We start from the raw sequence: 12,301 nt of genomic DNA on the forward strand, positions 1-12,301 counted from the left end.
CGGATGGGTGGGTCAACTGAGGTCCAGAGAGATCAAACAGCTAATTGGTGGCAGAGCCAGGACCATGATCCAAGGAGGCCAACTCCATACCCCACGCTCTTCCCAGCCCCGTCCAGGAACTCAAAACCAATCCTGGAAGTATCTGATCTCAGAATGGGTCTCACTCCCCGCAGCCAGGTAGAAAGCTAGACACACCTCCTGCAGACAACGCCAGGCTCACAGAGGCACTCAGCGAACACTAGCTGAACTGGGGTGACCTCAGAGGAAGCGTGGGGCAAGAGCTGGCGGACACAGGGGCATCCGAAACACTTCCCGACCCCGACTCCTGACACAGATGGGCAGCCTCGCACCGAGGCCTCAGCAGGCCTCTGCAAACGTGACTCACCCAAATCTTGGGGCCCTCAACCCAGAACTAAAGATGCTCATCAAAGACCAGAGAGAGATCATCTGCCTCAAAGTGTAGGTGACTCCCCACTTCCCAGCTCAGCTTCTCCAGACACAGTGGGGGCCAGGAGTCTCGTCCATACACAGGAGCGTTAGTTAAGCGTTTGCAGTCAGGTCCGACTCGATCCTGACCATCACACTCGGTCTGCCTGACCTTGGGTAAGGAACACAGACCGTGCCCCAGCTTCCTCTGCCTCTCCCATGAGGCCGTCGTGACTCAAAAACGCAGTAACACGTGTGAAGTGTCTTGGATGAGCTCACTCGGCGGGTGGCTACCGTGATCCTTACCACTGTCACCCATCCTGCCCAAGGACTCGAGTTTTAGGGATATTGGGAAGCTCCCCCCAGGCAAGGCCCAGCACCATCTCAGACCCCAGATGGGAAAGGGATAATCAGGTGGGGGGTAGGATGGAGGGAAAGGGGCTGTGGGGTTGCAGGAACCACAGACCACTTGCCACAGAAACCTGAGCTGGGAGAAGAGATGGCATGACTCAGAGGGACCCCAGCTCAGCCTCCAGCATCCCGTCCTGTCCCGGGGCTGGAGCTGCAGGAGCTGTGGTGAGACGCTGCATTCCCAGACTGCCACTCAGAGCCCCCGCCGCACCCCCAAGACAGGGCCTGGGAAACATCAAAGCCGGCCCCGCGGGGCCCTCTGTCCTGACGTCAGCTCACAGCAGGTCCTGGTTAGTGCTTGGCTGGGGCAGACTTTAGATGTAACAAAAGGCAGGGAGGGCAGCCACCAGGCCTCCTCTAAGACCCCTGGCCACCAGGCTTCTCACGCAGGAGCCTGGCCCAGTGCTGTGGCACCCACGTTTACTGCGCCCAGTCTGGCCATCTGCACGGTCTGCAGGAGAGGCTGGTCTGTTGTTTTGTTTGAGGGGAAACGGGCAGGCCGAGGAGCCCCTGGCAGATATGCCAGACTCCAGACAGGGAGGGGCTGGGAAGCGAGGGACTCTTCAGAAGCTTCGGCTGAATGACAGAGAAGGAGGAAGGCTCTGGGGATCGAGGTGGTACCTGCCTCGAGGTGGCACAGTCCCCAGCACATCCCTGTCCCTGCACCACCTGACTTGAGGATGCCCCCAGGGCTGTGGTCCAGGGAAGGCCCGCTCTAGAAGCACACCGGTCCTGGGCTTCCCAAAGCCTCCCCCCTTTCAGAGTCCGGTCCTCCGTGCATGACACCTTCTGCACCCTCACGGAACACCTGGCCCACGTGCTCCTCAAGGAAGCCGCTCAGCATAGCAGCAGCCAGTGGCCCTGCCGCTCCCTAGCAATGCCACCTCCGCTGGCCTCCCCCTTGACATGAAATGAGGACCCCAAGCCTACCACTCAGGGGCTGTGTGAGGCTAAGTGGGTTCATAAACGCAAAGCCCGAAGCACAGAGAGGGCATGGTGGGCTCAGGAAGCACTGGCACCGTGACCGGCAGGCAGAGTCATCTGCCCACATCAGGCACGACCCCAACAGAGCTGGCGCTGCGAATACCCAATAAGGACATTTTCCAAGCCATTTCCTTGGCTCCTCGACAGCCATCTACATGCAGACACTCACTCTGCCTGCGCCCTGGCCCCAGCCCCCTGAGAAAGGCCTGTGTGGGCAGCAGCCCAACTCCCGTCCCCCACTCACCAGCAAGCAGCTGGTCTGGTGCCCACCTTCCTTGATGCTCTCTGGGCTCCAGGCCCAGTCGACTCACGTGTATATACGTGTGCATCTGCGCACACACATGTGTAAACATGATTTTGTGGAGAGCAGAGAGCAGCAGGAAGTTTTTCTGCTCTGATAATTTCAGCTACTTCGGTCCAAGTAACCATCTGGGCCACTCAACTACCTGTCTCCCAGAGACCAGTCCTCTTGGTCTTGGAAAGACAACCCCTGAATCTGTACAGGTCCCAGAACCTGCCAAACCTGACCAGTTGATTCCATCTACCTTCTCTCCCTCCTACTAAAGAAATTCCATCCTTCAGACAGCTGCCTTGGCACCAGGCAGAGGTACCAAGATGACCTTGAGTGGCCCGGGCATGGGCATTCTGCACGGATGTGTGTAATCACGAGTGACTGTGACCTTTCTCACGCACGAGGCCAACGAGCCACAGGCAGGAAGCTGACTCCTCCATCCCCGAGACTCAGTCCTTGGTTCCAGGGCCCACGTCCCTGTGGGGACATCCTGCCTCCCGGATGACCTCGAGAGCACAGGCCAAGACAGCTCCTATTGGGCATATGGTCCCCTGAGGGAGAGGTTTGCCAACTTCCTGTGTCCCATGTGGGGTGACAGCATCAGGACACAGGCCAGGAGAGACAGCCCTCAACCCAAGAGGCACAAATGCTCTGTTCCAGGAAAGAGAGCAGCCCCAGGCCTCCTCACCCACACGAGGATGGCCCTGTTCACAGGTCCCCTCCATGTGGAAACTCTAAGGACACCAAATGAGAGGCCCCAGGGGTACCAGGGTCCCTGCCCCACCTCTCCTCCCCAAGGGGCCAATGCACCACTGGACTTTGGCCTTCAGGGTCTAACTGGTGCACTTTCAGCTGCTCTGGGACACTCCAAGGGTCCACGGCTCATAGGCGTGCATCATTTTTTTGAGGGACAAATCTCAGTCTCTGTAAGAACAAGTCGTTTGCATGAACAGCAAGCACTCCCCAGTGCACCTGGGCCGGCAGGAACACAAAATGCTGCAGTGGGGTTTGTGAATCTGGGGATCTGGAATGTCCCCCTCCACCGCCACCAGTCCACCACCAATATACCACAGGTGGGTTTAGCACCAACAACCCTGTATGATGATAAGCCCCAGAAAATCAGGGTTCAGAGGGTCGCTGAAAATCCACCACCGCTGACTCAGAGACCCAGAGGCAGAGCACAAAGTTCTAGCTGCCCCCCCACCTCGGCCCCCTCTCCTGAGTGTCTACAGAAGGCCCCAGGTTCGCCGACAGCAGCCCCGCAGCCCTCCACAAGCCATCACAGCCCTCGCTTGGAGACATGCGGGAGGGAGCAGAGCCAGGGACCGGGCTGAGTTTTCCTGTCCTGGGATTTAACTGTAAATATCTGGAGAGGCTCCCACGTCCGGATTACAGAAACAGAACAAAATCACCAGGGATTAGCACAGAAACAACCTAGCGGGCCAGCTCTTCTACCTTAGATGAAAACCACAGCTCAGCTTTGCCCTGCCCACTCCTGGGAGGCCCTGGAGGGGGAAGATCAACCTCTGACGGCAGAAGCGGGTCCTCGTGTCCAGTATCACGCGGCATCCGAGCCCAGAGGGGCAGGTACACCGGCTGGGAGATGTGCTTTAAGAAGCTCCTCAGCCAGCAGCCACACCACCTGATCCTCGAACCAGCCTGTCTTCTGCTGGGGCTCAGAGGGCCACACCTAGGACACATCTCTCGCCCTTAGTAACCCTCAGATGGCTGCAATGTCTCCAAGGAAGCGGCAATAAATTAAAAGCTCAGCCAGAGTGACGTGGTGTGATCAGGCAGAAGGAACATGGGGTGGAGAGACCTGGGTTCTAGTCTCGATACAATCCCTCACAAGTAGGGTGACCCTGACAACCACCACCCGCCACCAGGTAGTTTTATTATCTGTAAAATTAGAGAACTGAAAGGATGTGACTGGACAGTCACCAAGACCTAGTCCTGGATTCGCTGGCACTGAGCCTGAGACGCAGTTACAGAAACAAAGGGCTCACTCCCCAGAGTCCCCTTCCTGCCCCCCAGCCTCCAGCTGCACAGCCGGCCCCTAAAGCCCACACACCACATGTAGGGCCAGCCCCGGGAGGGATTAAAAGTGATGCTATAAATGGCAGGTGTGCAGTTAGAGGCAGCTGGGAGTCGCAAACTGGGACCCAGCATCACTGCTGATGAGCTACTCCCATTCCTGCGGCTCAGCTTGCATCCTGCCTCCCCAGGAGATCCCGCCTCTGCCTCGGCCACACACTTGCACTGCCAGCTCACTGCCCGTGACACCCCTGATACGCCCGCCTGTGCTGTGACCAAGAGCCATATCTTCCAAGCTAGACTGCAAGCTCAAGGTGAGCTTGAATGGGCACCTTCTATGCCCATTCTCGGCTCCAAGGAGAGAGAGAGACAGCAGCCACCTGTCTCCTGAAGACGCCAGTGAGCGGCCTGCAGAAATAATCTACGTTGCGGGAAGGCAATGGGGCTGCTGGACCACGAGACTGGGAAATGATCCAGGAGCTCAGGCCCAGGAAGACTTTTGGGATGCTCAGATGGTGTGCTCAAAGAGTCCGCCCTCATCATCCAAAGATGGAAAGGGACTCGCTGCAGGTTCCACAGCCATTCATTAGGTGGGCCCAGACCCAGGCCCAACCAGGTCTTCCTCCCAGGTGCAGTGGGGAGGGGCCCAGGGACACCACAGCAAGAACAGTGCCAGGGTGAGCTTCCCACGGTCCTTCTTGTGCAAGCAGAGGGCAAACTAAATGACAGTCTGGGGACTGGTTGGACCTGACTTCATCTATTCATTTTCAAGACAGGCTCAGAAAACTCTGGGAGACTCTGTTTTCTGAGCTCTTTCTACTCATCTCTGAGGCACACGCCCTAAACTCCCTATGCAGGGAGAACATGATTCCCTGCCCTTTAGGTGGAGTGGCCTCAACTGCACTCAATGAGGGAAAATCCTCCCTGGCTCCTAAAGACTTTACATCCCTTCGGCCTGTTCTGTCCAATATGGCAGCCACTAGCCACATGGAGCTATTCAAATGTAACTTAATCAAAATGAAACAAAACTGAAAACTCATTGCTTCTGTTCCACTAGCCATATTTTTAGTGCTCGGGAGCTGCACGTGGCTAGTGGCCACCGTACTGAACAGCGCCGATGCAGAACAGTTCTGTCCCCACAAAAAGTCCCATCAGTCAGCGCTGCCTTAGCTACTCTGACCGTCTGCTTCTTGCCGGCCCTTATTACATGGACGCATTACTTCTCATCCAAAGAACCCTCCACACGGACCAGCCTCATTTCACAGAGGAGGAAACTGGGGTCAAGGCCATCCCAGTAATGGCAGGGTCGGGAACTGCCCCTGGATCTGTCTGGCTCCCACGTCTGTGTTCTTTCCACGCTGCCACGCTAGCTGCTCTTCATTTCTTTCACTTTACTCCCTTTTATCCAGGTCCCCCCAACAACCATTCTGTCCTGTTTCAGGTAGGTCGTCTCTTTGTATGTGCTCTGGTCAAATGTGATGTTGTTTCGTGCGCAGCTATTCTTAACCCATATAAATGATCTTGCATTATCTCTCATTCTGCCTCTCACTTTATTCCATTCGGCACTATGTTTTGAAGCGCCTTCCCTGGGGCCATCACCTACATCCTGCTGTTTTTCCCAGTAGAAGAACATACTGTTGGGTCTGGAGAAGCAAGAAGCAAATGAAATTTTTGAAAACAAGTTAAGTGGCTGAACATAGCTGCCCAAAGTTTGAAAATCAGTCTTTGAGCCTTCACCCTCCTCTCTGCCCGGGCCTCCAGCACTGCACCTAGCCTCAAGCCGTGCCCCGGCACGCATACGGGTATCAGCAGAGCCTGGGGAAACACGCATGCAGGCGCACCCCCCCAGCTTCTCCCGTGCCCCTTCCTCCTCCCACCAAACCCCAAAAGTGACTAAAGAGGTTGGTCCTCAGCTGGTTCCAAAGGGATAAGAGAAAGAGGCAGTCTCATACTTTTATATTTAGAAGTGCTCTGCAAACCACTTCCTGGAGCAGACAAGAGTGGGGAATGTGAGGACATCGCTTTGCTATGTGTGATGTGGAAAGCACGAGCCACCCAGGGCCTGCAGCAATGGGCTGCGTGTACCACACACCCGATGACATGCGGCGATGCCGAACACATGTGCAGGAGATGAACGTGGCCCTCGGCAGCCTGGCCATCCCCTCGGGGCCAGGGCACAAGGCAGGGCCCAGGAGTCGGAGCCGGACACAGTCCTCCAAGTGCCCCTCTCCCAGCCTTCCTTTCTTTCCTTCTCCACCTGTCTGACCAACAGCTGCTTCTGGAAACCAACCCTTCTCTCCAGGGAAAGGGTTGCTCCAGGCTTTAAGCCTCAATCTGAAACACAAAGAGAAGAATCCCGACTGAAGGAGGCGGTTTGGAAGAGCCAGTGTCTTCAAGAAGCAAGGGTGCCCTCCTCGCCTCTAGGCTGCTGGGGGGGGGTGGGGGGCAGGATTTTGCACAGTGTCCACTGCCTTCTTCTGAAGGTAGACCTGCTGCTGCCATCAAAGGCCCTCCCCTCAGCCACCTCTGCTACCACGTGTGGCTGGAAAAATGTCGGAGGGGGAAGCTATCTGGAGGTGGGGATCGACTACTGTGGCCGTGGTCACTGCTCCGACATCACTCAGATGTAACTGATGCTTGCCCAGTTGGGGGAGGGCGTGGTCAGGGGACAGAGGGGGGAGGGGAAGGCAGGCCAGCTGCTTAATTAGAGTCAAAGCATCAGACTCCTTATAAACTTCACTTTACAGCTTAAAATATAAACTCTCTAGTAAGACAAAATCAATTTTATTCTTTTATTTCTTAACTGCATCACTGATGATTTGCTCCTTTATTGTTTAAAAGAACATAACCAAAAAAGAGTCGTTTTTGAAAAATCAGCTGTTCTGAAAAAGCATTCTGGCTAAAGATGGCAAAATATGTATTTCAATCTCCAAATCAGTAACAACAGATGAAAAAAATACAATCTGATGAATAACAGACAGAAACAATTCCTTGTAAGTTATTTTTAAAAGCACCAAAAACTTGCAACACATTACCAGATGCTTAAAGCCTAGGGATAACTGACTTTTGGGGGCCGGGGGGCGGGGTGGTGTTATAAAACATAAAGCACACACAAATAGCTAAAGAAAAAAACAGCCCCTAGGAGTGGCTGATGCAATAACTGAATAGCCAAAAAAATGACAAAGACCTAAAGTTTATTTTATGCCTACTCTGTCGATCTTGAAGTCAGGGTCTGGAAGGTACCAAGATCTGGCTTCACTTAAGTCTGGAACCGGCTGCCCCTCCATCCCAGGAGGTGCCTCTTACAGGCCTCTAAAGTCACGCAGAGAGAGAGAGAGAGAGAGAGAGAGAGAGAGAGAGAGAAGCAGACACTGATGGAGAAAGACAGAGGGAGACAGGAAGATGAGAAAAAGGGGGCTGGAGGGAGATTGATGGTGTGGGCGGGGGAAGGGAGGGAGGAGCAGAGGAAGGGAGGGAGGGGGGAGGAACGGGGACAGAGAGACACAGAGAGACCCAGATCAACAGAGAGACACGGACAAACTGAGAGACAGAGAGTAACATACAGTCCTAGAGAGACCCAGAGAAAGGGACAAAAAAAACAAAGGCCCAGAGCACACACATGTGCACACACACACGTAAGCACACAAAAGGCTCCCCATGCCTGTAGAGCAGCCCCCAGCCCCACATTGACCCCAGCTTCCCCCCCACCCCCGGCCAAGTAAACCCCCCACAGGGCTTTCCCTGCATCTCTAGTAGGGAGGGTCCTCCCCACTCCCTCCTGCCACCCAACCCAGTGGCCACAGGGACTCCAAACTCAAGAGAGTTTGGCAGCCACGGGGCTGCCCAGTGTAACACTAGACACGGAAGGTTACAGCAAACCTGTAGCTGGGAGACCGGGGGAGTGAGAGGAGTCAGGAGGGACTCTAGATACACCCGATTCAGACCACTCCTAGTGGAGAGCCTCAAATTAGAGGCTCCTGGTAAATAATTCACCAGGAAAAATACAGCACCTTCCCTGCGCTCATCCATTATTCACCAAGATAAATGTACCATATTGTTACACTTCCTGACATCTAAAAATGGTCTGAGCCATTAGGCCAGGAGCAAGAAGACAGCAGGGCACTTTCTACCCAACTCTTCCAGAACCCCTGACCCAGCAGTCCTGGCGCTCTTGGAACACACTCTGTTGCTCCTCACACAAAGGCAAAGACGTCAACTTCCAGAAACGGCCACAGCCTGGGCTCAGACCATGAGATCCCGAGAGCAGGCCCGCCTCCACAGCCCTCAGGAGCCCAGCAAAGTCCTAAGTAAGACGCCCCCTGTTCACCAGACCCCGGAGGGGTCAGCCCTCTCAAAGGGAAAAGGCAACCACTGTCTGTACCTGTCTAAGAGCAATTCTGTTCCTAGGAGGTTCAAAGAGTTTGACTCTGATGCCAAACGAGTGTCACCTACAGAAAGACCTGCATCTGACTTGCACAGACGGCTCTGAGCAAATCACTCTCTCCTTCAGGCCTCAGTTTCCCCATCTGTAAAGCCAGCTGCTCCTTATCCTGCAGGGACGAAATGCCCCCTGGGAAGTCTGAAGAGCTGCACCACTTTAAGGCCCTGGCTCACCGTGTACAGGCAGGACCGAGGTGCGACAAGAGCTCAGAGTCTGGAGTCAGACTGCACTTCAATTCTCCTCTCCCACTTACCGAGCATATGACCTTGGGCAAGCTGTTTATCCTCTCGGTGTCTCCGTTTCTGTAGCTATAAAATGGTGCTAATAACAGTATCTACCTCCTAGGCTTGCGAAAAGTAAATTCACATGTTAACCAATGTAGCGTGTTTGGAACAGTGCCTGGCACGTATTAAGTATCGTATGAGTTTGGGCTCTTAGCCATTCTTGCTCGTCATTATTATGTTCAAGATTTTTTTTTTTTAATCTTTTAAGGGCCTCCGTCCCATGACAACCACCTCTCACCCAGTGCAGGCCTTGGTCGGCACCCCTCTCACGCAGACCGTCTGCAGCTGCCGGCTGCCCTGTTTGACTCGCCACCCACTCGATCTCTGCCATGTGGGTGTATAGGTTCTGAACAGACCCCGGGGTCCAAAACTTTGTCCCGCAGCTGCCCCATGGAGCCTTGGAGCTGGCGGGTCACTTCAGCGGGTCTCCACAGGGAAACAGCTGACTGCTGGGACCTCTGCGCTCTCTGGCCCACTGCCCCGGGAACCTCCAGGCAGTGCCCAGATTAGCAGTTGCTCATCGTTTCAGTCACTCCCCCACCTTCACTATGAAGAAGAGTCAGAGCGAGTCTGTCTGGGTGAAAATATGGATCCAGACCATGTTGGAAGGAGGCAGGACTCTGGCCTCAAGGGACCCAACGGTAGTTAGGTGAGGACAGCACAGTGAATGTTTGGGTGCCAACTAATGCCTGGAGATAACTCTTAGGGTTCAGCTTTCTGATCCCGGAAGTCCCCAATGAGAGAGGACTGGAAAATGCTTTATAAAGGAAAATATCTGACTACATAAAATAGAAGTTGTAATCAACTCTCAATGGCAAACGACCGATTAGGAAAATGGTTTCTAGCAATCGACAGAAAAGGGGCTGCTGGCCTTGATACACAGTTACAAATCAATCATAATAACTACTAAAATTCTAATAGTAACATGGTCAAAACAGCACGTCTTCTCAAAACAAATATAAATGATTAATAAAGATAAGAAAACATTCCGATGCACCAGTAACCTAATGAATGCAAATTGGAACATAAATGCAAATAAGAAATGCAAATCATTCTGCCCTATCAAATGAATGCCAAGTTTTTAAAATAACACTCAACACTGGTTGAGTATATGGAGAAAATGGTCCTCATGCCTTGAAGATGGGAGGGTAAATGATAATAATGTCCTTCTGGAACGTGGTTTGGTAATATTGTACCAGTATCCTAAAAAATACATGCCCTCTTCCTTGGAGAAGTACTTGATTCCAGGTCTGGGCAGGAAATGCGCCAAATGAACCTGGAACATCTTATCATACGAGGAAATGAGCAAAGACAAGCAGGGCCGCATCAAAAGGCTCAGGGCCAGCTTGAAGAGGCTCCCGCGAGGCCAAGAAGGGACCTTTTAAGCTTCATAAGGGTAAGAACTACATGGCCTTAACACACTGGTAAGTTTAAAATCTGTGAGTTCATAATGATATTTTTAAAAAAAGAGCCCAGGGCTTCCCTGGTGGTGCAGTAGTTGAGAGCCCGCCTGCCGATGCAGGGGACACGGGTTCGTGCCCCAGTCCGGGAAGATCCTACATGCCACGGAGCGGCTGGGCCCATGAGCCATGGCCGCTGAGCCTGCGCGTCCAGAGCCTGTGCTCCACAATGGGAGAGGCCACAATGGTGAGAGGCCCGCGTACCGCCAAAAAACAAGAGCCCAGAGGGGAGGGATAAATTGGGAGATTGGTATTGACATATACACACTACTATATATAAAATAGATAACTAATGAGAACCTACTGTATAGCACAGAGAAGTCTACTCAGTACTGTGTAATAGCCTACATGGGCAAAGAATCTAAGAAAAGAGTGGATATATGTATAACTGATTCACTTTGCTGTACTCCTAAAACTAACACAACATTGTAAATCAACTATACTCCAATAAAAATTTTTTAAAAAGACACCGGTAATGCCAAATCATAAGATTTTAAAAATTAAAAAAGTTTTTAAAATTAAAAAAAAAAGAGCCCAAAGTCCTCCATTGGTCACCTTTGAAGGATGCTAGAAAACCAACTCATTATTTTATTTTATTTTATTTTTTGGTAAGAGACGTAAGCGTTTATTTCCTTGTTTCACAAATAAAGCCGGCTGAGTTGGCTGCTTTTTGGCGACTAGTCAAAGAGACCAAATCCCATATACTCGTCCGACTCCTCCGACTCTTCCTTTGCTTCAACCTTGGCTGGGGCTGGGGCAGCAGCAGCAGGAGCAACAGTGGTGGCAGCAGCCACAAATGCAGACGGATCAGCCAAGAAGGCCTTGACCTTTTCAGCAAGTGGGAAGGTGTAATCAGTCTCCACAGACAAAGCCAGGACCCACCTGTACCCACTGATGATAGAAGGGGGTACAGATGCAACAGCTGGGTAACCAATCTGCAGACATACACTGGCAACATTGCGGACACCCTCCAGGAAGCGAGAATGCAGAGTTTCCTCTGTGATGTCGAGCCCTTCAAGGTTACAGATGCTGCCATTGTCAAACACCTGCTGGATGACCGGCCCAAAGGAGAAGGGGGAGATGTTCAGCAACGGGGCTTCACTGGCTCCCAATGTGTCTCCAATCTTAATCAGCTGCACATCACTCAGGATTTCGATGGTGCCCCTGGAGATTTTAGTGTATTGCCTAAAGCCTGGAAGAAGGAGGTCTTCTCAGGGCCCAGACCAGTGTTCTGGACCAGCACAGTGACTTTGCAGGGCGGCAGGCGGCACGTCATTGGCCAGCAGCATGTCCCTGATCTCAGTGAGGTCCTCCTTGGTGAACACAAAGCCCACGTTCCCCTGGATGTGAGACAACGGTTTCTCCAAAGCTGGGTTGTTTCCCAGATGCCCTCGCATCACCTTGTCCATCATCGTGTTCTTGCCCATCAGCAGCACAGCCTTCCTGCGGAGGGACACGCGGATCTGCTGCATCTGCCTGGAGCCCACATTGTCTGCTCCCACAGTGAAGCATTTCGGATAATCATTCAGAAGTTGGATGATCTTAAGGAAGTAGTTGGACTTCCAGGTTGCCCTGTCTTCCCTGGGCATCACGGCGGTGCGTCAGGGATTGCCACGCAGGGTTTAAAGACGATGTCACTCACTCGAGGACACCTGGCAAGAGGCTCATTATTTTAAAAACTGGTCAAGAAGCATTTACTCTCCCTTTCATGAACAGCTATACCTCAGGGTAACCAAACAGTTAATAAGGGGCGGTTTATCTTTATAGAAGTCTCCAGCTGATAAACAGAATATCACCATTTTATAGTCCCTAATGAAATACTGGATCTAGCAAAGATTATTGACGGCTGCTAATTCCAGAGAGACAACCAGATGTTATGTGCCTACTGAGAAAGTATATCTGGAAAAAAAAAAATCAAATCTGACCCTGACGAAGCCTCCAGATCTATGTTTCATTATTAAAAAGAAGC

The 12,301-nt window shown here is 52.6% G+C and overlaps 1 pseudogene; it reads right to left on the minus strand.

Moving 5' to 3' along the window:
• Window positions 1-10,963: 10,963 nt before the first annotated feature.
• Window positions 10,964-11,977, minus strand: LOC132431518 (large ribosomal subunit protein uL10 pseudogene; annotated as a pseudogene).
• Window positions 11,978-12,301: the final 324 nt, after the last annotated feature.

The sequence above is a fragment of the Delphinus delphis genome, chromosome 10 (genome assembly GCF_949987515.2).
Source record: "Delphinus delphis chromosome 10, mDelDel1.2, whole genome shotgun sequence".
Classification (NCBI taxonomy): Eukaryota; Metazoa; Chordata; class Mammalia; order Artiodactyla; family Delphinidae; genus Delphinus; species Delphinus delphis.